Source organism: Dermacentor albipictus, chromosome 1 (genome assembly GCF_038994185.2).
Source record: "Dermacentor albipictus isolate Rhodes 1998 colony chromosome 1, USDA_Dalb.pri_finalv2, whole genome shotgun sequence".
NCBI classification, from domain to species: domain Eukaryota; kingdom Metazoa; phylum Arthropoda; class Arachnida; order Ixodida; family Ixodidae; genus Dermacentor; species Dermacentor albipictus.
In genome coordinates, this window is record NC_091821.1 from 294,289,290 (window position 1) to 294,315,937 (window position 26,648).

General features: G+C 47.1%; 1 protein-coding gene, 1 long non-coding RNA gene and 1 pseudogene across 3 annotated transcripts in view; 2 read left to right on the forward strand and 1 right to left on the reverse strand.

The window, feature by feature from the left end:
* LOC135921911 (uncharacterized) overlaps positions 1 to 9,596 on the forward strand; it is a 94,922-nt pseudogene extending 85,326 nt beyond the window's left edge.
* LOC135921904 (peptide transporter family 1-like) overlaps positions 1 to 26,648 on the reverse strand; it is a 785,940-nt gene that overhangs the window by 632,047 nt on the left and 127,245 nt on the right. The window lies entirely within an intron of this gene.
* Positions 1 to 26,648, forward strand: part of LOC135921914 (uncharacterized) — a 144,848-nt gene that overhangs the window by 101,033 nt on the left and 17,167 nt on the right. The window lies entirely within an intron of this gene.

A 26,648-nucleotide genomic window follows, 5' to 3' on the forward strand; every position in this document is an offset into this window, starting at 1 on the left:
GCGGTGAACATTGGAAACGAACATCTACAGCATCTCTGTGAGTGCTTGATTAACACGTTCAATAAAACCGTTTGTTTGTGGGTGGTAGCCAGAGGACAGCTTTTGCTCAGTGGCACAAGACCGCAGGAGGTCGTCCACACTAGAGACAAGAACGAGCGGCCGCGGTCTGTATGTAACTGCTGAGGTGCACCGTGCTGGAGAATGACGTCGTGAAGGAGAAAATCGCAGACGTCAGTTGCGCAACTAGTCGGCAACGCCTTTGTTATCGCGTAGCGTGTCGCGTAATCAGTAGCGACAGCGATCCACTTATTTCCTTTAGTCGTCGTCGGAAAAGGGCGAAGCAGGTCAAGGCCTAAGCCAAAGAACGGTTCAGAGGGAACTTCAATTGGATGGAGTCATCGAACCGATGGCAGGAAAGGTTTCTTCCGGCGCTGTCACAATTCGCAAGTTGCGACATAACGACGCACGGAGCGGTAGAGACCCGGCCTGAAAACCGGCGTCATACGCGGTCGTATGTACGCAAAACGCCAGTGTCCCACAGACGGTGCATCGTAAAGTTGTTCGAGAACGACGGATCGCAGATGCCGAGGAAGGCCAAGGAGCAACTCAGGGCCGTCAGGGTTGATATTGCGACGGTAGAGGATGCCGTCATGCTGCACGAACATGCGGCACGTGCCGTCGGTGCTGCCAGATTGCACTTCAGCGATGATGGACTGTAAGGATGCGTCGCGTTGTTGTTCAGCGCGCATGTCGGTCATGTCAGTCAAAGCCATCAGGCAAGTCACCGGATCATGCGCAACAGGATTGGGAGGATCCATGATATGGCGCGAGAGGCAGACAGCGTCCTTGTGCAGATGTCCAGACTTGTAGCTGAAAACAAATGAAACTTATTGGAGCCGCAAAGCCCAGCGACCAAGCCATCCTGTGGGGTCCCGGAGGGAACAGAGCCAGAAGAGGGCGTGATGGTCTGTAACGACCGAAAACATGCGGCCGTACAAATAAGGCCGGAACTTGTCGACAGCCCAAACTAAAGCCAAGCACTCCCGCTAGGTGATGTAATTTCTCTCAGCAGGTTACAGCAGGCGGCTGGCGTAAGGTATCACGCACTCGCAACCATTCTGCTTTTGGGAGAAAACAGCGCCGATGCCGTGGCTGCTTGCGTCAGTGTGGATTTCGGTCGGTGCAGATGGATCAAAGTGGGCAATTATGGAAGGGGTAGTGAGAAATCCGATGAGAGCGGAAAACGCGTGAGCTTGCTAAGGGCCCTATGAGAACGGCGTGTTCTTTAGAAGATCTGTTAAAGACCGAGCAACGGCGGCAACGTTTTACACGAAGCGGCGAAAGTAAGAACACAGGCCGACGAAGCAGCGCACGTCAGAAGCAGAACTTGGCACAGGGAAACTGCGTACGGCGCGAACTTTTTCCGGTTCTGGTTGGAAACCGGAAGCGTCAACGAGGTGCCGCAACACGTCAATCTGATGGCGCCCGAATTGACAGTTCGTGGAGTTCCGTTGGATGCCGGCTTTTCAGAAGACCGCAAGAATGACAGCAAGACAAGTAAGGTGGCTGCCGAACGTTGGAGAAAAAACAATAACGTCGTCAAGGTACAGACACAGACGGTCCATTTGTAGCCTTGCAAAAGAGAGTCCATCATACGTTCAAATGTCGCAGGAGCATTGCATAGGCCAAAGGGCATGACTTTGAGCTGATGTAAGCCATCCGGCGTGATGAAGGCCATTTTCTCGCGGTCCATTCTATCAGTTAAAATCTGCCAGTAGCCGGATAGAAGATCGATGGACGAGAAGAATTTAGCTCCGTGCAAGCAGTCCAAGGCGTCATCGATGGGTGGTAGGGGGTAGACGTCTTTTCGGGTGAGCTTGTTTAAATGGCGATAATCGACGCAAAAACTCCAGGTACCATTTTTTTTTCACAAGGCCGACAGACGAAGCCCAAAGGCTGGCTGATGGTTCCATGACCCCTTTGAGGAGCATTTTGTCCACTTCTGATTGGATGACTCAACGTTCAGCATGTGATACGCGATAGGGACGCCGACGAATAAGATTAGTGTCCGTAGTGTTGATACGGTGGTGAACAACCGATGTTTGTCCTAAAGGCTTGTCAACAAGATCAAAGATGTCACGCGACGATTTGAGGAGGAGACGTGTGTCCGTGTCCTGTACCGAGGTGAGGTCACATGCAATCATCTTCGCCAAGTCATCCGTTAGGGATGCAGAGCTGTGAGCTGCAATTGGCGCTAAGAAACCGCTCTGGGCATTCAGACTTTCAATGTCAGATTCGGAAGTATTAAAAACGCTGGCCAAGAACATGCCAGCTGGAAGCACTTGAGGGCACAGGCTGAAATTCAGAAGCGGAAGAACGGCGTTGTTATTAGAAATCGTCACCAGCATATGCGGAAGAGCAACGTTCCGGTTCAAAAGCACGTCGACGATGGGGCGAAGGAAATATTCCCCGTCGGGAATCTGTAACTGCGGGGTCAAAGCGACGTAAGTGGCTGCCTCAGGTGACAGACGCACATCTTGAAGCGAACAAAAGTGCGGTGGAGCGGTGCTCGGAGCATCGGCGACTTGAGGCAGTTCCAACTGAAGAGCACTGGTGGCGCAGTCGATGAGAGCGGAATGGTGGGATAAAAAGTACAATCCAAAGATAATGTCGTGAGGGCAGTTCTCGATCACAGCAAAGAGAACAGAAGTAGGGCGGCAGGCTATACTTATAGGCGCAGTACACATTCCAAGTACAACCAGCACGCCGCCGTCGGCCACACGAAGCACTCGGGCAGCTGCTGCGGTGAGGACACCATCTTTAAACGTCTACGTAGGCTTGCACTCATCACAGATAGGTGGGCTCCAGTGTCGACGAGGGCTTGGACAGGTAAGCCGTCTATTTTAACGTCAATTACACTTCTCTTTGTGGGCACAGACAGAGGATTTGCTACAGTAGTGGGCAATGCAGCACCACCTCCATGGGCTGCATTTGTTAGTTTTCCGAAAGGGTGCGGCCACAAGCCACAGGGAACGAAGGGCGACGTGGCTGCGCCGAACGGGAAAATGGGTGACGTGTTTGCGGTGAACCAGACTGGTGTCCGCGCGATGATGGTGAGCGACTGTACCACGTGTTCCTAGCAGAGTTGTCGGCGGTGGACGAAACATTGCGGCCATTTCTATTAAAACGGCTCAGGTTGGTCGGCGTGCGAGGTGTTGAGGGCCACGAGTTGCGACAGTATCTGGCGACATGACCAATGCGCGACATGTGCAACATATCGGCTGGTCGTCCACGGTCCTCAACTCAGTCGGGTTGCGATAACGCGGAGAGAAGCGTCGGGGCGGAGCGAAAATAGTAGAAGGGCGTTCGTTGGCTCTGGGATTGGTGACAGCAAAGACAGAATGTAGGCCAAAGTTTTCAAGTTGCTCTCGAACGATGGCTTGCACGAGGGGAACTGAAAAAGGGGTAGCATCAGGGCTCCGCGAACAGAAAGCTGCGGGCGCCATTGCGTCCAGTTCACGTCGAACGATTGGCACCACGTCCTCCGATGGCGGCGCATGCTGCTGTGCGGGCTGATCTTCACACGTCGATGTTGCGGCAGTTATGGGAAGTCTGGTGAATGGGTGCAGGACGAGTCGGCTTTTGGCCTGCTCGAATTGTCGCCACTCTTTGATGATAGCATCAACTGCAGAGCAGCTTTTGCACATGAGCAGATTAAAGTTGTCGTCAGCAATTCCCTTAAGCACATGCCCTACCTTCTGAGCTACTGTCATGTCGTGATCGGCTTCACGACAAAGCGCGAGCACGTCCTGGATATACGAAACATAGGACTCTGTAGGGGATTGGGCACGAGAGTCCAGTTCCTGCTTTGCGGTAATTTTACGGCCGGCTGGTTTGCCAAACAACTCTGTTGACTTCTTTTTGCATTGGTCCCAGCTGGTCAGCTCCTCTTCATGGTTTTCGAACCACACCTTTGCAGAGCCTCTTAGGTAGAACCCCAAGTTAGCTAGCATAATCGTAGGGTCCCATCTGTTGATTCCACTCACAACTCACTTCAACGTAGGCGCCATCAGTCCCGCAGAAAATTCCGGAATCCTTGGGTTGCACAACCACTACCGAAGGGGACAGCAACGTAGCGTGCGATGGTGACGTTGGAGGACGCAACGACGTTGATCCCAAGTGCTCACCGGCATTCATGGTGAGGACGGTTATGCGACGTCCACTGCGGAGATCCGTTTCCAGCCGTAGTACCCCGCACCTCCCACCAATATGTTACGGGGATGTTGATAGTATAAGACTGTATTTACAATTTATATACAAGGAGAGTCAATTGGGTTAAAATGGCTGACTAGTAACAACACGCCGCAGCCAGCATCTCGCGATCTTCTTCCTCTCTGTCTTCTTTCACCCTTCCGTAACAATATCTTAAGCGGGGGCTACATGGGGCGTTTTTCTCCTGCGATTATCGCGCGCCAAAAAAAAAAAAAAACGCGCTGGCGGGACGCCGGCCAGGCCACATGAGGCATAGAGTTTCCTACAAAATTACTAGAGGGAACTCTGGCGCTAGTGTCTACGTGAGCTACAATGGGAGCGGTTGTCCCAGCATGGGAATTATGGGAAGTACATGAATTTGCCTAAACTTCGTCCTTTTTGGCTTCAAACGGCTTTGTGACTTTGTAAACTCGCCATTTTCAACAGTTTATTGCGTAATAAATAATTCAATAAACATCATTAAAATTGCCCGACGGCAGGATTCGAACACAGGGACTCTAGTACAGAAGCCTGATATTGAAACCATTGAGCTACGGATGCACGGATCGTCAAGCGAATGAAACGCACTTATGAACTTATCGCGGGCATGCCAGTGCTTTGAGACGCTTGGTGCGTTTTGATTTGGGCACATAGACAAGCTCAATCGTTCCAATTAATAACAATTGTACGCGTTCCTGGCGTCTTCTGCACTTCGAAGAATATAGATTGCGCCGAAATATACGACAATAAGATTTATATAGCGTAATATACAAAGCCACACGAATGCCTGAATCCATAAGCACGAAGATCAGACAAATCCATGTACTTCCCATCATTCCCATGGTAGGACAATGACTGCAGCGCCAGAGTTCCCTCTAGTAATTCTTGTAGGAAACTCTATGACATGAGGCGCACGGGCGGCGAACGCCGCCGCAGTGTGGCCAGACAAGGCAAAAATGTTTTGGCTACCACTAAATGAACGAACAATGCTTATATGTTGTTTGCTTGTGTTATAATTAATAAATTATGCAATAAATACCCCACTAATATGTCTATACACCTTACCAGGTATGTTTAGTATTGTATCGATATTTTTGTCGATGTTCAGCGGAGAGAGTTGGCCGGAAATGTTTCGTCTGGCGACCTTGTGCGACTGCAACAGGTGTGCGGGTTGCGCAGAGTTTCTGTGTGAGCTTTGTTCTGTACATTGCTTGTGGCTCTCGTTGCTGAAAACTAATTTTAAAAAGAGTTTTCATTTACTTCTCGCGGACGGCAAGCGGGAAGCGTTACTGCGAGGGAGAACGCGCCGCTTCTATTCTTGTGACCAAACCCAGTGTCCATGGTGGTACATCGGCGTCTTGTGTTGTTAAAGAAAAGATTACTGCTGATGAAGATGATGGACCTAGAAGAAAAGAAGAAAAGAAAGAGGAAATTCTGGGTGCACCCCATCTGGCAAGTCAGAAAGGAGGAGGGTGAATACCGCACCGCGGTAAGTAACTTGTCGGTCTGTAGCGATCGATCTCCTGTTGTGCGTTCGGGAACTTTAACTACCCCAACTCTTCGTTTTATCTTACCTGCTTCCTTCCTTTTTCTTGTGTTCGTCGTTTTTTTGCTATGTTTTACATGATGTATCTGTACCAACTCGCCCAGCTGAATGTTTTGCGGCTTGTGCTTGCCATAATCAAATTTTGTGCCAGTCGGAGGTCGTAGTTCAAAACTAGCATATTTTTCTTTTTTTTCACGCTTAAGATGCAAGCTGAATGCCACCCACGTTATGTATTTATCACTTTTATAAATGCACGAATGGCTTCATACGAGCTGTATTAATTGCGATGAATCCAGGAACTCCGTGGTGTGTCATTGTAAGCGGTTGCATTCTCTAGCGTTGCTTTTCCGCATATGCCTGAGAAACTGGTTGCCGCGTCGGCAGCATAGGCCAACGTGCCCTTGTGTCAATGCACCCCCATATTTGAAAAGACTAAATTCATAGGGAAAGGAAAAAGCAAGAAGGAAAGGGAAATAGTAGAGGCATTTCATATAAGAAAGGAAGGCGATAAATGTGTGAGCACTCCCTCTCTTGCCTTGTCGGGAAAAGAAATAGCATTTTTGGAAGAGATTAAAATGATGATTTGCAGATGTTTTGTGAATGATGTGCGCATGCCTATGCTGATGAAGCTATAAATGTCCGGTGTTTTTCAAATAAACTTCCAGTTGGCAGTCAGCGCTTGTCTGTGGTATTTGTTTCTTTGTGTCCTCGTCTTTTTTCGCTCTGTTTCACCTCAGTTCTACCCTTGACCAGTTTTGCTTCAGCGCCTGCGGCGTTTTCGCATTGATTAAGATTCGCATCCGAGAGCTCAGAATGCACTCGGAAGACACTTTGTTACGCTTGGTGTGTACCACTCCCTATTTTGCGTTAATGTCAACACACGCTGTTAAGAAACAGTACTTGGAAGAGAGGCTGGCGGTGTGACTTTAAAAAACGCGACGATGTAAACTGAGGTCCGGGTCGCTAGAAAAATGCCCACTCCAATAATAATAATAATCACAAAACAAGCTCCACATCTCTGTACGTCACCTACCATTTGTGTAATGATGAAGGGTGGGGTAAATATGTGGTGTCAGTTGGTAATTTTTGTTTCACTGTTGTCATTGCAGATTCCAGTCATGAAGACAGATGAAGACATGTTCTTCCGATACTATCGGATGAGTCCGAAGCAATTTGACGAACTGCACAGCATTGTCCGCAGGGACTTGAGGAGGAATTTTGTTAGCCGGGAGCCTCTTTGCTCTGAAGAGAGACTTGCTATAACCATCAGGTACTGTAGCACTCGTGACTGCAGTGACGCACTCACAGAACTTTTCAACTACTTGTACACAGGTACCTATCCTCGGGAATGGCAATCAAGCTGATAGCACTCACATTTCGAGTTGGGCCAGCAACATGTCGGCTTGTGATTCACAATGCCTGCAGAGTGATCTGGAAGCACTTGGAGCCGCTCTACCTGCCTGTATGTATTTCTTGCCTAATTCTGTTCCTGACTCTGGTTGTGGAACTTTAATAGGCGATGTAGCAAACTTAAATTTGCATGAAAGAGCCAAAAGGGCAAAAATGAAGGGCATTGCAGTGGCTTAAATGAACTAATTCAGAAAGCAAGACCATGTTTAGCATCTGTCACTTCCAAACCATTCGCCCAAATATTCAGGTTTGCTCTTTTTTTTTCATTTAGGAGCCACGGCCTGTGCAATGGGAGAAATCTGCACAAGAATTCAGCAGGCGTTGGAACTTCTCTCATTGTGTAGGAGCAGTAGACGGAAAGCACGTCCAGATTATTGCACCACCGAATTCTGGAAGCAGCTAATTCAACTATAAGGTACTGTTCACTCCATAAGCTGAACCAGATGTCATACATATACAAGGGATGCTCATGCATGTCTAATGTTCTCCTTTTATTAGGGGACGTTCTCCGTTGTTTTGATGGCCATCGTGGATGCAAAGTACAAGTTCATGATGGTAGATGTCGGTGCACCAGGCCGACACAGTGACGGCGGAGTCTTCAAATCGTGCACATTTGGAAAAAAGCTAAACAATGGCGTCGTGGCCCTACCAGCAGCAGCACGCCTTCCAAAAAGCCAGAAGGTTGTGCCACATGTTTTCGTCGGGGACGAAGCATTCCAATTGAGGACAGATTTTTTGCGTCCATTCCCGGGCAAAGGCATGCTGCCAATCCAGAGGGTATTCAACTACCGGCTGAGCAGAGCAAGGTATTGAATGCCATTGTAAAAATATGGCATTGTTTTATTTGTGTTGTTGGAAAAAAAAGGACGAACTCGAGTGTTCTTGCACTGCTTTTCATGCCCAGCGATGGCTCAATATAGTATCTTATGCTGTGATTGAGTGACAAGGAAGCAAAAGAAAATTGTTTTCCGCAGTACATACTTCTCGTTCCGGCCTGTAAAAAACTAAGTTTTAAACACCTTCTCTTGATAGTGTGTTTTCTTCTTTGTAATGATTCATGAGGCATTATAAACATAAATCACCACGTCGTATTTGTCTACGACCAATGCATAGTTTAAAAATGAATTCCTTTGGTCACGCTGTTCCGGCATAAATAGCCAAATGGTGGCTTCGATGCTACAGTTATACACAGGTCGCATGAGGCACAAGAAAACTGCAATATGGTCCCCATTCTTTTCATTCATTGTCACACTTTCTTTTGAGGCAGCATTATTTAGTGTTATGGTGAATTAAGGCAATGAAACAGTGAATGCAGCACTAAAGTTTGGTGTGTATGCACCTTTGAAACAAGATTTAGCAAATGTTCTCTCATGTGATATTCTTTCAATTACTAATAAACAAAGTGCACTCGAACAAACTTCTTTGAAGTAAAATAACTTGTTTAATGCTATAGCACAGCTGGAAATAATCATGTTTTTACAATATGTGGTGCAGGCGCATCGTGGAAAATGCCTTTGGCATTTTGAGAGCTCGTTGGAGAATCTTGCTTGGGCCCATTAACCTTCTACCTAAAAATGCAACCTTTGCTGTCCTGGCTTGCTGCGCTCTCCATAACTTCATCTCTTCTGCCCGGGAAACAACCTACTGTCCACCAGGCTATGTGGATTCCGAGGATGATTATGGGAATATCGTCCCAGGCCAGTGGAGAAGTGATGCTGTGTCAAGTAGCCTGCTTGACCTTGAAACAACGCACTCTAGAAACTACAGAGCAAGTGCTGCTGACACAAGGAATCTTTTCGCCCAGTACTTTTTTAATGAAGGTGCCACTGCGTGGCAGTGGGCTCACACTGGACTTGCAGTGCCACAGAATCCATAGTGGATTTAAAGCACCCATTGTCACTATACGAAGTCTGTGCATTTATTCAGGGTTGTCAGGAAATGTATACTTCGCGATGAATTGCAGCAAATCCATTTCCATGTCCCGTTTCGCATGCTTCGGGCATGCCCGCAGCTTGTGGGCAACTAGCTGCCCATAGACTGACGCTTGGTCCTTGTCCTCAGTTATCAGGGCGTCAACTTTATCACTGTCGTCCTGCCACCGAGACCTCTCTTTCCTTTTCTTTCCTGCGCCAGACCGAGGGGCTACCAGGGTTCTTGCAGCGGTGCTGGCTTGTGAGCTGCCGCGTGGTGTGTGTGGCTCTGGGCTGGTACTTCTTGAGGGCACAGGTGGAGAGAAAGCATCATCTTCAGAAGGTTCCGCTCCGTCTTGAATAAAGAAAAGAATTGCAAACCTTAAGCACTCAAAAAGGTTTTTGGATCGTTTTCAAGAGTGGAAAAGTAAAAAAATGATTTGTAAACTTCCCATGCTGCTTCTTCGTAAATGAAAGTATGTATTTCAGAACAGAGCCCACATGTAGGACCGAGCTCACACAGGACAAGATGGTGTTCAGCATAAGTTGAATGCAGTGTGTACAATGATAGCTTCTTGCTCTTAGCTAAATTACCTTGCAGTGTTTCAGCATCAGAAGTAAATAAATTATTTTCACTTCTGAGAGACTTGACTGCTGGCTCATTATATTGCAAGTGTGGGTACTTGTGTCGACAGTGTTTGCAGGTGCATAGCAGCATAATTGGAATATAAATTTGCACCTTCTGTTTCACTGTAGATCGATTCCAGGACCGACTCTGCAGTTTCACCGTCCTGCACATGGCTGTTTGAGAAGGTGCTGAAAGAAAAATTAAGCGTCAAATGACACGGAACACCACACAGTTTAGATTTCACGATTTGGTTGCTCGAATGTTTTATTAATTTTCTTGTTTGGAAGCACAGGCCTCGTATTGAAATGCAGTTGATTGGTCTAGTGGTGGGCCCAACAAATGTTTGTTCATAACAAGACAAATTTCAACATCTACTGTACAACTGTTTCTATGGCATTTGGTCTTACTGAGAATATGCTTTTACTGCCCAGCATCCTTATGTTGCTACATAAGGCTTTCTTCGGCTCCTTTTGCAAGTAAGTTATTTCGAAAAGTAACCCACGAAGCATTGGGGATATACCTGCCAATATCCACCTGATCTTTCAGAAACATCATCATGTGGAAATACGGCCACTTCACGTGCACTGCATCAGCAGCTCCCGAGCCACTTGGTGCACCAGTCTTCCACGCGCGGTGCTTCTTCGTGAATGTATCACGAAGGCTCTTCCACCGCCCCTGTAGATTATTGTCTGCAAGTAGAATTGCACAGATTAACCTCGGTTTACTACCACACATTACCATCAAATAAAACAGTTAAATATAATACTTTTGTAATATGAATGACAATTGTTCATTGCAGAAGCATGCCAGTATTTTATCTTGGCTTCCATTGACGTGGTTGGTTATTCAAGCAAGTAGGCGCGTATATACCGCGCGTCCCTTCTTATCTGACCTGGTTGTAAAACATTGGTTCTAAAACAAAGTTTTTGCACTGTGTCTTGCTAGAAATACTAGTAGCAATGCAACCATACCTTCCGGGTCACATCCAACTTCGGTGGCCACTTCGGCCCACGCCGACATCCTCTTCCTCTGCTCCTTGAAATCCTTCCTTGTGCTGTCCCACAGTATGGGACGTTTCTGTATCGCGCCTATAAGTTTGTCGTTAAACTCCACGCGTGATGCTTTGGCCGACGTAGCCATGGTGCTGACCAGCGCGCGCGCGCGAGGTTTTCAAGGAACGGTGAGACGGCTGGCCGCTCCCGCCGAAAACAGACGGAAGTGTCTCCGACAGGCACTTCCGGTAGCGTCAGACGCGTGCGCGCCGCGTCAAAATCTAGCCGGTCCTGATCGGCGGCGGCGGGCGTTTTTCGCCACGCCGGGCGTCAAATCGGCGCCGTGAGGCGAAAATCGCCTCAAAAACGTTCCATGTATTCCGGGCTTTAGAATACAAAGTGATAAAGGGATTGCACAACCGTGGCAACAAGCAGACGAAGCGAAAGTACATCTCTCTTGCTTCGGTGCGAAGTACAAAAAAAACACTCAGAGATACCGTTTCTGTGTTTTTCATTTTTCTAAACTTCAATTTGTCAATTGAAGCAACAGATCACACAAATAACAGATGTTGCCTTGAATAATTCATGAAGTCACGTGTCACCACGGGCGACGTCACACACCGTCCGGCTTGAAGCGCAGTCACCGCGAGGGAAAGGGAAAACGGCATTCGGATTGAAATTTCCGACGCGTAGCGATGTAATTCTTTGCAAACACGATCGTTATCGCGCAATGGATGATCTGTGCTTGTCAACTCAAAATGGCCAGACCTGATGAGGGGCCCTTCAAACATGTCCTCCATGCCACTAGATTTGGAGCGTGCTTAACAGACTGTTCATTGCAATGACAGCCAAGTAGCGCTGATAATGCGCAAATGCAGCTAATTTCATCTGGTGGAGCCGCCAGAAGCTTCTGACAGTGAAGGCAGCATTTAAATTTTAGAAGCATCTGAGTATGGTGGCATTAGGCACGTAAGATCACATGAACAATCATTCCAAATGGTAGGCTATTGTAGCACACAAATGCATACACGGGCTACTTGAAAGTAATTTGTTATGCTAATGGCAAGTTGCTAAGTTAAGATACAAAATGTGAATGTAAAAATGCAACAGGAAAGGTTGTATGGTACTTGCCTGTAACAGCGTTGACCCTGGTGGGGTCAAGAGCCTCTCTTGCCCCTTGGTATTATTCCAAAAGAGGATATGGCCCATCAGCTCCTCATCTGTGAACATACGATGACGCAAGGCCTTTGCAAACTTTCCTGGTCCACCATGGCGGGGCATGGTAAGCTGTGTGAGGATAACCTTTTTAATGCGCACTCCTCCAACATATATGAACCTGCATGTTTAAGTAAATGTTAGCAAAGTAGTTTTCAACCTTTCAAGCACACTTACACAACAGCCCTACTGCAAATGAATAACAATAGTGCCTGTTGCAGATCTAGATTGCTAAACTTATTTGACTTCTTACTAGCTTCTTATGCTCTCTGGACGCGACGTGTTTCCGAAAAACAGATTTATCCAGCCCAAACAAGAAAAATACTAAGTAAGCCAAGGTATCCAAAACATATAGTATTATTTAATGCAATTAGCATTCTTAGGATACTTTATATTTTCGGGTGTTTGCCTCTATTTTGCCAACCATTTGTGTCAACGGATAGTCCATGATCTAATGGGAAGAGACCGGGCTGCTAGGCTGAGGGAAGCGGGTTCATAATCAACCGCCGGACTGGGCATGTGCCACTCTTCAGTGAATCTCTTTCACGCCATCTTCGGCAACTGCTGCTGCTTGTGTTGGCAATTAGGAGCCCGACGATCGATCGTTACTAAGATTACCACTGCACATCAAGTTCGGTTGCTGTGCTCCAGAAGTTATATGCGAGATTCTACTCTGCTGTACTTACACAAGCCACAAAGACAGTGTAAGTCAACCACCGCCTCATAAATTAAATTATTCGACTCGCAAAGCACAGGCTGCACAAGATCACGAAGCGCACTCAGACGTTTCTGCACAGCCAGTTGATGTCCACTTCAGGGACCTCGGCTCGAGGGAGACTCGGTCATTTCCTCGACATGAGTAATCGTGCCCTCACACACCGTATAATTATGTCTGTCTCGTTAGTTCTGCCGTCCTAATTATAGTCATCACATATCACCACTAATTAAAATATAAGTAGACACTTATACCGACTGTTCATTAAATCTTGATGGAGAATACTTTGAGCATGAGTTTTTGCAGAGATAATGAATGCTACAGCTCAAAGGAGCCCTAAATAAATATGAAATTAATACAATTTTGTGGTTTTACGTGCCAAAACGACAAACTTATTTTGAGGCAAGCCATAGTGGGGGACTCCGGATTAATTTTGACCACATCGGGTAGCACGGTACACGGGTAGTTTTGCATTTCACCTCCATCAAAATGCGGTTGTTTCATCCTGTGACCTTGTGCTTAGCGGCGCTGTGCCAACGCCACTAAGCTGCTACGGCATGAAAGCACTAAAGACAAAAATTATCTTAGATGTATCTGTAAATAACCTTCCTACAATTCAAGAGATTCACTCGTACCGTGACAAGGGGCTGAGTAAACTCTAAAAGGAGCAAGAGGGAAAATACGTGGCAGTGCTGCTTTGAAGTTGCTACACCAGCTTGCTGCGACATCATGGATATTGATGGTGTCTGCTCAGGTATAGCTATTTTTTTTACAAATAAAAGTATTCTTCATTGTATTCCAGAAAAAGCCAAAAACACAAATTAAAAAGCGTTAGGGACTTTTACTGAACTAAAATGACACATGTTTGTAAACATACTTGAAATTCATGATGTCACAATGCGGTGTCAGCGCACAGATTTTGGGGCGAAACTCAGAAAATGGAACTTCGAGCTTCATTTTCTCTACTAATCAACCAACTACCAAGAAATTAACAGAAGTAGATATTTAAAACGATGCTTTCTTTAAATTGATTAAGCGTGTCACTAGTGTCCCCTTAAAACAAAACAAAAAATGCACTTGGCTGCGTAATAGGATAACATACATCAGTGCTTCTCATTAAGGTAGGATTGTCAGTATAGCAGGGGGCATGCACTGGCTGCTCCAGAGGGGAGTCCTGCCACCACCCCTCAACCCCTAAGCAATTTTCCATTGCTTTATGAGCAGTGATGTGATTTCTGCATCTTAAAGAGACACAATGCCAACGAGATTCATGCTGCACTGGCTACAGTATGTGGCAACCGGCACTGCTGTTGCGCTCGCGCGCATGCGTCTGCCTACACCAAGTGCCGAAGCCCGGCTAGCCTGTCAGTGAGATAAGGTGCTGTCGCGCATGGTTCTGCTCGTGAGGAGGCTTGCGTTTCCCTCTCCCTTTGTGAAGGCGAGGCTGGTAAAAAGGACAGCGCAGCCACGCCGTAGTTGCTTTTGCATAAACCAGCAGCAGCTATGCCGGAAAAAAGTAACGTCTTTCGGCGTCGTGTTCCTACCTCGGCTCGGAGCCCTGCTCGGCCGAAACGTAACACTGCACACCGTCCGGATCGGCACCAACCGTTTTTGGAATTTGGCCCTTGAAATGCAGAAAGCCCGGATCACTGCTCGTTCCTCAAGCAAATTTCTCAATGATTGCTGATGTTTTGGTTTGATGCACCTAGGTGTGCACTGCTGTATGACATAGCTCATAATATATTTATTCTGGTAAAACTAGAAAGACATGCACTCATGTATACCACTAATGTGCACACCAAGTTTCTGAACGTCCCTCTTGTATCAGGCGCACACCCTGAAAGAGGCACATTCTACGTTTAATACGTTCACAAGTGACACTGGAATTCACTCTTAGTCCCGGTGTAGTCGCAAAGTCTTTCAGCTGAGTGCTTAAAGGCACCATGTCTGCTACTGAAGGCACTGTGCACCAATTGATCACTGGAGGAAATGCTTGCAGTTGCATCAGCAATGTTTGTTCTGCTCCCTGCAATACATTTTCACTGCATTTGGTCATGGTGACGCTAGAGAATGAATGGCCATAGAATTCGCCTTTCGCGTTCTGCCTGGGGTGTCTTCCAGGTCATTTTTAATCTTAAAAAAGACGTCAGTATTAAGACGTGAAGCGAAGATGCACTGTTAGGGTCGGCCTGCAGCTATTTCAGCCCGCTGCAGGTGCGTCGATCGATCCGGGGTGGTGGCGCCCTTCAGAGAACCAGCGAGAACAGCGCTAACCAACCTTGAATTTCCTTTGGAGAACTGCGGACTACCGCAGCTCCGGAATTTAGGGGCGCCGGCTGGGTTTGGGCGTGACCATCTGACTACGGGGACGCAAGACAATGGATGCCACGACGACTGCGCTGCAAAGGTAATCTGCCCTCGAAAGAGCACTGAAACCTGTGCGGCACGTGTGTGTGAGCCCTCCTCCTCCAAAAAGGCGTGTAGTCTGCGATGACGTCGAACGATGACGTCGAACGGAGTGCTTATAAGCAGCGATTGTCGGCTGCTAGAGTGTGCTCGTCATCGTGTTCTGTGCTCGTCAATGTACTCGTGAGCTGTGTGCTCGTTTGCTGTATGCTTCGTCTTGCGGGCTTCATTTGGGAGTCACGCTAGACTCTGTAAATGTATCCCATGTTCAAATGTAAATAATGTAAATAAATCCTGCTCGCCTAGTCCTGTCGCCCCAAGTTCCTCTGATCGTCCCACAAGCCCGACTCCTAGTCTTAGAAATGGTGGCAGCGGCTAGATCGTCCGACAAATCCTACAGCACCAAAAGCAATGATCAAAATAGCTACATGGACCATTAGGCTGACATAAATGGACGTATATGAATGACTGATTGAAAACACTAAAGTGTGGCTGCTCTTGCCAATGACAGCGTGAGCTGGTCAAATACAGTAAAAGCTCGTTAATTCGAACCGCAAGGGGAAGCCGCTTCAGTTCGAATTAACGAAAGTTCGAACTAACGAAAGTGAAGGAGAGCAACAGTACACTGCGATTTGGAAGCAGTAGGGCATGTCAGAAATTTGGCGAGTCAGAAAGTGATGCCGTGTGCCGCGGGCACACGCCATCTTCGAGTCGAAGCTCTGGGTCCGACTGTGCCACACCACCGATGTCCAATGAAACGAACGTTAGCCGGGGCTTAACACCATCACAATGAATCGCGACGGCCGATGCCTCCTAAGCTGAAAACAGAGGCGCACAACCGATGAAGACTGCCGAGACAAAGACGCTGAACATGTGAAGGTGGCGAAGGCCCTGATTAGTTGGTTCTTGATTGCAAGCGCAGCTGCGACGTACTTGATTCGCTGTGTTTTGGCGCTTGCCGTGCCATCTCCGCACAGCATTAGCAGCTGTACAAGATTTGCGAAGCCTCCGAGATTCGCAGCGGGCAAGAAGTCTCGGAGGTTACGTAGAACGGAGAGGCGGCAGCCGCCGCTGCCTTCTGGCTGACCCCGCGTCGGTTAGATTTTTTTTTTTCGATTTTGCCTTCTCTCGCCGTTCTCTCCGTTTCGGAGGCAATACAGCCTTGTTTGTAGGCAGTAGGCGCGTTTCTCTGGCCGTGGGCCAGGCGAGCGTAGTTCGAATTATCCGTGAGGGAACCTTCTCGTGTTCGAATTAACGGACTTCTTTACACATAAACTTCTGTGGAGCTTGGCCGGACCAAATCGTACAGTTCGAATTATCCATAAATTCGAATTATTGAAGTTCGAATTAACGAGCTTTCCCTGTAATTTATTTCTAATTCCTCTCCTTATTTAAAAAATTATTTCTGCTCATCTACTTAACTGTTATGGCCTCACCTTAACGGCAAGTCCTTCATATAAAACCACAGTGTTGCATTTTTTCGCTTCCCGTCTACTTGATGCTACTGAAGTTTCGTTTACTCTAAAAGAATGTATTTCACAGAACTGCTGCACGACAAAGCTTTGTTCCAAACTTGTGGCAAAGCGTCATTTAGTTCACAAGGATGCGCTCCCCTTTCAATCTGTTCTCTTTATATTGCTCGAATTCAAAGCAAAAATTGCTTTTTGGCATAACTACTTCTATGGTCACAAGAAACTTTGCTAATTGTTTACATTTATGTTGCCGATAACGTATACATGGCGCCTGGAAACAGTCCGACGACACGGCAGATCTGCCCAGGCATCACTTTCCTTTACTTATCTTAAAACACTGTCAAATCAATCAGTTACTGAAGTGCGAAAAGCTGAAATTTCACGCTATTACATCATTTTGAATGCTCTATCCCAGTAAAGTAGGACCCAGAGTGCCACAAAATCTGCCTTTTCCGTGAATGCAAAGAGCGCCTACGCCAAGCCGTGTGCGCGAAGCACTCGATGGCGTCGAACGGAGAAGATCAAAAAAAGTTGAATGCGCGCAAACTGGTCGAAAACAAAACACACGCGGTTGGCAAGGCGCATAACTCGATGATTTCGCAGCACTCTGTGGCACCACCCCTTCTTTTTCTAACCTATCACATAGAATCGCATGTACACCCTCGAAATTCTTCATTATTATCGCGCCAAAGCCTCCTCTCTGTTTTCTGATCGCGCGAACCTCGGCTGCACGGCGTGTCAGCGGCCTTGCAGCAACGCGGGGTCACTCGATCCTGAAGCGAACAGCGCAGCAGAATACATTTTCGCCGATCCCACGGCCCCTCGTTGCTACAAGCCAGCTCACACGTCATGTACTGCACAGCATGGCGCAAACCAAATGTGTTCGATTACAGTACAATTCGGAAGGTTTCACGTCGCATTGTTTTACGCTCATTATTAAGGCTAACTTAATCGGTACTCACATACCATACCAGAAATCGCCGCCGTACAACATGCCCTGTTTTAGCTGGCACCACATACCTGCCTTAAGTCACCGCAAGCGGACTGTGAAGTTAAAGCAGGACAAACGTCCATGTTCAATACCACAAATCTAGTGCTGTACTACCAATTATCGCAACGGAAGGATAACGCTAAGAATGAAAACCAGAAAAAAGGCACGCGGAGGACACGCTCAGGCGTTGTAGGCATTTACGCGCTCTTATTCACCGCGTCGAAATGGACGGACAAAGGGAATTCGAAACACCTACTCACCTTCGATGTCGCTGAGTCGGAGGCTATCATGGTGATCTTCGAGGCAACAATCCCATAAAAAGCGAGCAACACGCAGGAATATTCTAAAGAAGTCGCAGCGATGCACACAAAGCAACGCAGAAAACGCAAGGAAACTATCAAGCACACCGCGTGCACAAACTACCAGAATACGCGTAAACGCCAACAGCGCAAACGCGCAATCATACAAGTACACGCATACAAATACACGCTCATACATCATGAATTGTAATATTTAATAACACATTTTCTAATATAATGTATTGCTTAACAATTTCTGCGATTTGCAAGTGTATAAAAGTTTTCTGCTTGTTTCTTTTTTTTATGAACTGCTTTCTTTATCGCAGTGACGGAATGCACCAGCGAGATCTAATGGAGTGCGCGGGAGATGGCGCCAAATTGAAACATCGCAAACGCCGCGTCGTATGTCCGCGCACACTTTTCATCATTTGGATTTAAAAAACAACTAATGTGTGCAGCAACCACGCGAACTGAACTATTGACCAGAAAAGTACAGAAATGTCGCTGTTTGTGTTTGTTAGCTCGACATCATGGCAAACCGCAGACGGTCTGTCGTCCCATTCTTCAAACATTTGTGCGTGTGCTTCTGCGCTATACGATTTGCCACAGGAAAAGTATAGCAGCGCAGATTGTGCTTGGTGGCCAAGCAGATTCCCAGCACGTCGGCCAGCACCCCGTCTATGTTACAGAAAAGATTTTTGCCTCCATGTAAAGTATGATCACCATGTCGTAGATACCGGGCAAATATTTCGTTTCGTTCTATTTTGCGCCAAGGGGTGACATCTAAGCGAAACGCACTCTTTAAAAACGATGTCCGCTACTTTCCCCGCCGTGGTGGCGTAGTGGCTGAGGTGTTGCGCTAGTGCGCGGGATCTAATGCCGGCCGCGGCGGCTGCATTTCGATGGGGGTGATATGCAAAAGCGCCCGTGTACTGTGCTTTCGGTGCAGGTTAAAGAATCCCATGTGGTAAAAATAAATCTGGACTCCTTTACTACGGCTCATAATCAACGCCTACGGCTCACAAACAAGGCATGGTTTTCTTTCTGCGCCATCTTGCCCGTATTTAACATGGAGGCGATGCCGCTTTCTAACACACAGCCAGGGCACTGGCCACTTAGGGTGTTCCCGCTAACTTTAGGCAGAGTTTAAAAATATGCCGATGCCCTCTAAGAAGACGGGACCAAATGCATGTTCGTGTTAGGCTGCTGAGCACGAGGTCGCGGGATCGAATCCTGGCTACGGCGGCCCCATTTCGATGGGGGCGAAATGTGAAAACACCCGTGTACTTAGATTTAGGTGCACGTTAAAGAACCACAGGTGGTCCAAATTTCCGGAGTCCCCCACTACGGCGTGCCTCATAATCAGAAAGTGGTTTTGGCACGTAAAACCCCATATATTAAAAAAAAATGCATATTGCTCACTTTTGTGCGTAAATAGCACAGCCAACACCTGCGTCACCACCCTGTCGCCTTTTAACTGGCAGCACGCCCTGCTAGATGCCATATTCGTTTGCACGCGGATAGTTGGGAGCGCTGCAATCAGGGCGTGCAAGTGGGTATGTCACGTGGTATTTTTTGGATTTCGCGGGCATCCGCAGTAAGCTGAAAAACACTAACACGTAATAGATAAAGTTAGCAATTGCCTAATCGGACGTTAGTGCTCTGCAACTTCCTAATTGGAATTTTCTGCCTAACTTTGTTGCTTCAGAAGTTGGTTAAATAATGTTAACTAATTATCCAATAAAGAAAAAATACAAATAGAGCATGACCCACTGCATAGAAAAGCGAGCAACATGCATTTCGTCGCGTCGTCTTAGAGGGCATCGGCATATTTTTAAACTCCGGCTAAAGTTAGCTGAGACACCCTGTATAAGAAAGAATGTGTGTGAAAGAGAGAAAGTTGTTTTTCAAGAAGTGCATCAACTGTTAAAGTAAAACATTGCGGCAACCAGACATGCCTCTATCCTGAAGTCATACATGTACATGTGACTTCAGCGATTAGCGCGTACGCCTTGACCGACATTGGAGCAACCGCCTGTTATTGACCATTTTGTATGGGAAGGGTGCAACAGAATGACTCGGTCAAGGTGAATAAAGAAATTGAATTGGAAACGTGTGCGTGCGCGCGTGCGTGCGCGGGCGCGCGCGCGCACAGGGTGTTTTACGTAACTTAACATGCCAATGATAACATTGTAGAGCGACATCAAAAACTCCCGATACAGCTTTCTGTTGCTCAATACGTGCTGCATAAAAGTGTTTTCCCGAGCGTGAAAGAAGCCCGAAAATACGCACAAAGTGCCTCGATCACCCGCCGTGGTTGCTTGGTGGCTGTGCTGTTGGGCTGCTAAGCACGAAGTCACGGGATCGAATTCCGACCACGGCGGCCGCATTTCGATGGGGGCAAAATACGAAAACACCTGTGTACTTAGATTTAGGTGCACCTTAAAGAACCCCAGGTGGTTGGAATTTCCGCAGTCCCCCCCTACGGCGTGCCCCATAATCAGAAAGTGGTTTTGGCACGCAAAACCCGATAATTTTTTTTAAAGTGCCTCGATCGGCCAGTGGCGCGGCAATTTTGCATGCATTTGCAAGCTACTTTAACACTCGGAAAACACTTTTATGTAGCACGTATCGAGCAACAGAAAGCTCATGATAAAAAATGGCGTACAGCGCGAAGGACTGCGAGAGACGATATACACTGCGCTGTGATACACAGCGCAGTGTATGTCGTCTCTCGCAGTCCTTCGCGCTGTACGTCATTTTTTTGTCACGAACTACCAGCTAGCCCAAGCAACCACCTTAGTCAACAGAAAGCTGTATCGGGAGTTTTTCATGTCGCTCAACAATTTTCTGACTGACATTTTTCAGCTAATTATAATATTTGAGAAGTCGAATAATTAATTCAGATTCATTATCCAATTAGGCAGAATAAAAAAACAATTTGAGCATCACCAAGCGACGGCAAACAACGTTCCTTTGGTTCTATCTAGCTACGTGGCATTCGCATATCTTTAAACTCTCGTTAAAGTTAGCCGGGACAACCGGCATAAGAAAAAAAATGTGTGTGACTGAGAGGATGTTTCAGAAAGTGCAGCAACTTTTCAAATAAAACCTTGCAGAAGCCATAGATGCCTTTTTCATGAAGACGTATAGTTCACCCTTCACTTTACTGGTTGGGTGCCCCTTGTACACCCAGTAGATGCCTCTGTGGGACCAAGTTACGTGAAACATCCGGATATCCCCTCCCCCACTATCAGAAATGGGGGAGGGGCCAAGTCACGTAACTTCCACTATAGACGCATCTACATGGTGGGCAGGGGGCACTGTCCCACTCCTGCCGACTCTGTAGATACGTCTATGCTTCAAGGAACGTGAAACATCCTGTGTATATACAATGCTGATTAAGCGATCAATAAAAAATATATATGTGAAAAAGACGCACACATACACATGTTGGTGTTTTCCACATATATTTTAAAACTCAATATTGCTCAGTAAGTCTCAATGTTATTCAACAATAAGTTAACAGCATTTAGTAAACGACTTTATTGTTGTGAACACTCAAAATTGGCTAAATAATAATACTAGTCAACTATATGGCAACATCATTTAGTCAATGACTTTATTGTTGTGAACTACTCAACAACATTATTGTTGAATTATTGATGTGTGCTTTTAATAATTCTTGAGGTATTGTTGAAAGGCTATTGAGTCAACAATTCATCAGCAATGGTTTAACAACATTTCCATAGTCTTCTTTATAAGGGATGTAGCAGCACCGTTTGGACGTCAATTCGAGGCCTAGGCTGCAGCTTATTTAGGCGGGCACGAGACAATTAGGAAGCAAGATAAAGTATTGAATGTAGCGTCACACCATCAAAGGGCAGTTTTGGTTCACAAGGTTCACAAACATGCAGGTGGTCCCAAGCAGGAAAAATGAGTGTAAATTCAAATGTAGCAGAATGACGAAGCCATTAATGTGTACGCCTTGGCCGAAACGCATCTACGTGATTTGGAGCAGCCGCCTCTTATTGACAATTTTGTATGGGAAGGGTGCAACAGAATGACTGCGTCGAGGAAAGGCGGAGGCGTGCTAGTTAGGCGAGATCTGAAATGGCAAAGGGCAAAAGGGTAAGGAGCTTTTATGGATTAGCAGCACATGGCAAAACAAAAAGACGTAGCTCAGAGTAGCTTACCTGTAGACAGGCACTGATATCAGAGATAAAAATAAGGAATTGATTGCATTAAAAGCGACATTCATGAGTTCAAGTAATCGGGTCAGGTGATATTAGTCGGATACATGAACGCGCAAATGGATGATTTAGAGGGACATACTGATTACAACGTATCCGTAGTATTGGATCTGTGCAATGAACAGGACGTTACAGCTGCTAACAGGGAGGCTAAGTGTCACGGATAGGTAACGTGGTAATGCCGAAATACACAGTGATTCATTGATTACGCCTCAGTTTCGGAAACAGTCTACGAACGACTAGGCCAAATGATGATAGATGAACACGGAAAGACAGCCTGGGTAGCAATCATAAACATTCAACTTTGAAATGTGGGAGAGTTACAAACGCAAAACACGAACCAATAGCATCAGAATTTCTAAAAATAAAAAACGAGAATAACAGAGATTACAAATCCCGTAGAGAAGAAAATAGAGGTGTTTTCTACAACTGTCTTGGGACATAAGTAACGGGTAGACGTTATATCGAAGGAGATCAGATAAACAAGAGAAAGGACTGTTGGATTGCAAAGTGGAAACCACGCAAGTGGTGGAGCAAGGAAATAAAGCAAGCTATAGAAGAGCGTAAGCAGGCGTCTATGGATCGCCGAGAAGCCAGGAATTTGGGCTTACATGAAGAACAGATGCTCCTTAGATCAAGCAAACAAGAGAAAAAAAAGGGTGACGAGTAAGCTAGTGCAAGGGAAAGTTAAATGCACAAGTGAACCGTTGGGTGCATAACATTTGCAAAAGAAACAAAGGCGAACCAAAAAGGATCTCGAACCTTGTAAGAGCACTCGGAACTTCAACTAAAAATTGGCAGAGGGCTATAATGGATGAAGGCGGTAACATCTTCGAAGAAGGCATGCGCTGTAGTGCATCGAAGACGCGGTTAGGGTGGCTTCGATACAAAAGAAACCCTTGCTCAAACGCAAACAGATCCAGCATCAAGATAGACGCCTGAGAGATCAAAATTTACCATAGGAAACTTTTACTGGAAAAAAAGCAAATGAAAACGACCCTAATAATACCGCCGCAAGATCCGATGAAATCCCAATACAGCTAATCAAGAACCTCGATCCAAAGAGCAAGGCTCCGCTAGCTAATGCCATCGAAAAAGTGATTAAAGCAAAGAAAATTCTAGTTAGATGGCGTGAAAGCAAGATTAACTTTATCTACAAAGAAAATTTCATGAGGATAGGACGAGCTCGTACATGCCAGTTATAGTAACGTCGGTGCTATATAGAATGGCAGTGCACGCCATAAAATTAGAACTGTATGTAACGGGCGGAAACCAAAGATGTACTGGGGGAACTACAGAATCGGTTGAAACCAGGCAGACGTTTAGAAGGTAATAGTTTTGTTCTAACTCAATGCATAGAGATATCAGCAGCTCAGAGTAGACCTTTATGGTAAGCATTTCTAGACATTGAGGGAGCCCACGACAACGTATAGAGGGAGTTGTTATGGGATAATCTCAAGCATGAAGGCATAGATAACGATTTCGTGGAGCTGCTCAGGGAGATATATGAGTAAAAATTATATGGGAAGGCCGAAATTATAATGAAGTGGTGAAAATTCACAAAGGACTGAAGCAAGGATGCCCCCTGTGTCCACTGTTGTTCACGCTTTATGTGAAGGCCATAGAAAGACAAGTGGAAAACACTCAATTAGGATTTGATTTTATCATACACGCGTAATGGACAAATGGTGCAACAGTACGTTCCCGCAATAATGTATGCAGACTGCATAGCGCTACTGGCGGACAATGCAAGATTTTTGCAGCACTGGCCAATATGTGTGGCAACACAACGACAAATTTGGACCTTAAATCTATACACAGTGAAATCGGGAATTATGATCTTTATTAAAGAGATCACACCCATGGTCAAGCAATATAAATACCCCAGCATATACATAAACGAAGGAAAGACTTACTCAAGCACCCACCAAGATAATGTCAAAATAAAATGGAAGCGGAATGCAGCGCTAATGAAACACAGGTTACTTTGGGGCCACAATAAATACGAAGTGGTGCATGGGATCGGGAACGTAATCAAGGTGCCAGAGGTAGCGTTCGCAAATGCCATTCTGTGCTGTAAGTCAAATATATTGCTACGGAACAGCCGCCACAGTGTAGCTGCACTGAGGAGGACGAAGACGACGTGTGTGCCGGCTTGATATAGCGTCGCCATTTTGGCCTCCGTGAGCTTACCTGTAAATAAATTTTAAATAGTATTCGACTTCAGCTTCACGTAACATTAATTTGGTGGAGGTGGACGTTCCCCGTACCCGTCATGGAGCTTCGCAGCGGTCGCAACGGCCACAATGCAACTTCGGCTGCTGCTGGCGGCACTTCATCTACACAACCGTCTCGGCCTGCAGCCCCGACCTACGTCGCCGTCTCCCCACCTCGGGATTGTTTTCAACGGAGTCGGCACTCCTGATGTTGACGACTGGCTCCGCGTATACGAACGTGTCAGCACCAGTCACAGGTGGGATCCGACTATTATGCTTGCCAACGTACTTTTCTACCTCGACGGAGCTCCATTGGCGTGGTTCCAGATTCACGAAGAGCAGATCTCGAGCTGGGATCTCTTAAACAACAAGCTACTCGACCTTTTCGGCAATCCATTAGGTCGACAAGTCAACGCCAAGAAAGCCCTTGCCACACGTGTACAGACGTCGACCGAGTCTTACGTGTCGTACATTCTCGACGTGTTGGCCCTTTGTGCCAAGGCTGACCCGAACATGACTGAGGACGATCAGGTTAATCACGTCCTCAAAGGCATTGCTGATGACGCCTTCAATTTACTGGTGTTTACGAACGTCACCAGCATCGATACCATCCTCAAGGAGTGCCGCCGTCTCGAGCATGCTAAAAGCTGCCGGGTATCCCAGCACATCACGCGACTTCCCAACACAGCTGCTACGTAATCCTGTGACGACCTCTTCCACCAGCCGTCGCGATGTGACAACTTGACCCGCATCATTCGTCGTGAGGTCGAAGTGGCACAACCGGCGGCCCCTTCATTCCCGTCACCTGATCATTCTCCGGTGACAATCTCCTTGATCCAGGCCATCGTCCGTCAGGAGTTGTCCAACGTCGGCGTGCAATCCATTCGTTCCGTACGCTCGGAATCTTTGTCTCCACGCACGTCCCCACCGCGCTGTTCTTACTCCTCCTATGGACAGCGCAACCCCTCTGAATGGCGAACCGCGGACGACAAGCCGATCTGTTTTAACTGCCGAGGCATTGGACATGTCGCTCGCCACTGCCGCAGCCACTGGACTTCTCCGACATTCATTCCTGATTACCCCCCTCGCCCCTCTAGAGGGTCCTTTTCCTTCGCCCCTTCTATGCCCGCTCCATCATCTGACCCTGCGACACCTCTGACACGACCCCGCTACTCCCGCTCGCCTTCTCCCTCCCGCCGCCAATCTCGCTCGCCCCCGTCACGCTGTGCTCCTTCTGCGACCTACTCGCCGCACCCCCGACCGGAAAACTAGACAGTGCAGCTTCTGGAGGTGAAGCTGCATTGACGACATTGGCACGAAATCCTCGCTTCACCTTACCCACGAACAAGAATCTTTTGGACGTTCTCGTCGACAATGTTCCTGTGTGCGCGTTGATTGACACCGGGGCGCATGTGTCAATTATGAGTGCTGCTCTTCACCGTCGGCTCAAGAAAGTTCTGACGCGTGCCCCGAACTGAGTTGTACAAGTCGCCGACGGAGGGACTGTCGCTATTGCTGGCATGTGTTCTGCCCGACTCACCATTGCTGAGAGACCCACCGTCGTTCTCTTGACTGTCATCGAGCATTACCCTCACGAACTCATTCTCGGTCTGGATTTTCTTGCCCATCATTCTGCCCTCATTGACTGTTCGGCCGGCTCACTTCACCTTAACTTGCCTCTTCTTGCCTACCCTGTGGACACGCCTCCAAGCCATCTGAGCTGCATAGATTTTATTCCCCTTCCACCTCACTCTGTGACACACGTCGACTTGTTGTCCTCTCCAGCTTCACCTGCCGGCAATTACGTGGCCGCACCAATTTCGGCCGTTATGCTTACACATGGTGTTACCGTGCCGCACACTGTGCCGAAACTTACTGGCAACCGCACCTGCCTTCCACTTGTCAATTTCGCGCTAACCGCGCAAGTTCTGCCTCAGGGGATCTCTTTGGCCATAATTAGTGCTTTGCAGGATGATGAGGTCGGGCCATTCACAGTGGAAGATCGTTACAGCTCAGCCCATACCGTGACGTCATCGCACGGTACTGACGTCGACATTGAGAAGATGGTTTCCGCTGACCTTACACCTGCTCAAGCTGAAGCTCTTTGCCGCGTTCTTGAAGGCTATCGCGACATTTTTTACTATGGCAATAGACCCTTAGGTCAAACGTCCGTCGTCCCCCATCGCATAAATACTGGCGATGCGAACCCTATTCACCGGCGTCCATATCGTCTTTCTGCGTCGGAACGAGATGGTATCCAACAGGAAGTCACAAAGATGCTTGCAAAGGACCTTATCGAGCCTTCCTGTAGTCCCTGGGCATCTACCGTCGTACTTGTCAAAAA